This window comes from Berghia stephanieae, chromosome 1, assembly GCF_034508935.2.
Source record: "Berghia stephanieae isolate SIO BIC M18660-M18661 chromosome 1, UCSD_Bste_1.3, whole genome shotgun sequence".
NCBI lineage: Eukaryota > Metazoa > Mollusca > Gastropoda > Nudibranchia > Aeolidiidae > Berghia > Berghia stephanieae.
In genome coordinates this window covers 74,446,102-74,448,398 of record NC_088360.1, presented here as the reverse complement: position 1 = coordinate 74,448,398, position 2,297 = coordinate 74,446,102, and positions in this window count along the sequence as shown.

Genomic DNA, 2,297 nt, shown 5'->3' with positions numbered 1-2,297 from the left:
TGTATGCAATTATTTTGTATTAATTTTCTTTAAACCAAAACAAAATTGAGAATAGAAAGAAAGAAAAAGAAATCGGAGAACACAGCCAGTAAAATAATGTTTGGATCTATGAAGAAGGTTTAAACTTGAACGCTTCATTGTTCGTTGCAGTAGATGGTATTCCCCATAATACTATGCTCTTAAACACACATTTTAGAAATTGTGGCCAGAATACTCATCCCTCCAATATTGATCAAATTAAATGAGCCTGATCTTGTCAAAATCTTCGAAGTTTGCTTCTCTTTTTTAAAAATAATATTATTTTTTAATTGAAATATTATTAACTGCAAAATTTACTCTGCCGTCCTCTCATCCACCAAATCTTAACATTTGATGCGTCCAAGTTACTTCAACTTCATTCATTCTATAGTAAAGTTCTCGACAATTCTGCCAGCATAAACAATCGTAAAACACACGTAGAATGTGAGCAATCTTAAACGTATAGAATGGATGAAGGTAACATCGCTCAGCTTTTTCTTATCTGTTTTAGACGGACATTTAGTTATTCGTTCTCATTAAGTTCTCTCAATCAGACTATAAATGTTAAAGATTACGTAAACTTTACTGTGTTTGGCCTGACTGATGTTTTGTTTGTTTTTAAGGGTTTACCGCACTTATAACACATTTAGGTCATATCTGCGCCAGCAAAAAGGAAGGAAATGGGATAGTAAAAGTTTGAGATCACTTATAAGTCTCATCCAGACACTAGCACAGGATCCTACCAAGAGGAATACACTCAAATGTTTACAAGATATGATCAATAAGAAGAAATATAAGTCAGCCCATAAGAGAGAGAGAGAGAGAGAGAGAGAGAGAGAGAGAGAGAGAGAGAGAGAGAGAGAGAGAGAGAGAGAGAGAGAGAGAGAGAGAGAGAGAGAGAGAGAGAGAGAGAGAGAGATGATTTACAATGGGAAAAATATCATCTCCCAAAACTTTAACCATCCATTTGACGGTCTCCCTTTCAGCCAAGGATTCCACCAAGGGCCAGGACGAAGCCAAGTAATCACATTCCAAGAAAAAGACAGAAAGCAACTCACAACTCAGAAAACAGACAAAGGGAGAGAGAAGACGCAGTAAGTGATCTTCTGTCCACCATTGGTGGTCAAAAGACCCCACCCAAGATTTGCAATAGAAAGCACATGAGAAAAAGTAAGACAAATAGTAAGCGGGATGGTTGGAATAGGGAACAGATGAAGATTCCAAGAACACGTTATCAGTGTATTCAGTCTAAGTTCACCTAAAAGTCTCATCAAAACATTTGACGGTTTCCCTCCAAGCAATTGACTCTCGCCAGGGCCAGGATAAAACCAAATAATCACTTTCCAACACAGACAGAGACAAACTCCAAACAAAAAGATATAGGGGGATACAGCGGGGATAGAAGACAGAGCAAGTGATCTTCTACCCACGTTTGGAGGTAAAAAAAAACACCGAGTGGGCTGATTGAACTGGGGGCAGAACCGGTGAATTTTCACTTAAACGCATAGCATCAAAACCTAATTAAAATTAATATTGTGAGAATGTATCTCTGTTCTGGAAATATAAAACAACAAAAAAGAGCTGAGTGACAAGAGTGACAACATTTTTTCTGTAAGCCCTCACGAATTTTGTGAAATGTGTCTTTTGAAGGAAGGGGGGTGGGGGTGGGCAATTTGTGTGTATGCCTGTTTGTGTGCGCACGCATATATGGCTAAGGTTTTAGACAAGTGTTTTCACAATCCATATAACATAACCTTAGAACTTCATGGAGGGTACCAACACCCCCCCCCCCCCCCAAACAAAAAATCAACAAAAAACACAACCCCCCCCCCCCCCCCCCCCCCCCCCAAAAAAAAAAAATTAAAAAAACGCATTCGTCGAGTTCCACTGGGCAGCCGGGAAAGTTAGTCGAAACGATTACGTGAACAGGGCTGTTAGACAAGGGACTTCAAAAGTGATGCACGGTGGAAGTATACGACATATTATATGTTTGCGCATCCATGTCTCGTAGAGTGTGGACGTTGTTGGCAAAAAGTGAATATCATTCACTGCTCATTCACTCGCTCAGATGGCGCGCAGGATGACATGAGTGGATATGGGGATAGCGGGAAGAAGGGAAGGGGGAAAGGCGCAAGTCTAAAGAATAGTTAGTACCCTTCATAAACTTGAGACCATAACTATAGTACGTTCCACAACCCGTGCGCACGCGTTGACGTGTATATCTTCACAACCTTCTGATGTATTTTAATGATAATTGGCTCTAACACTAGAATTGTTAG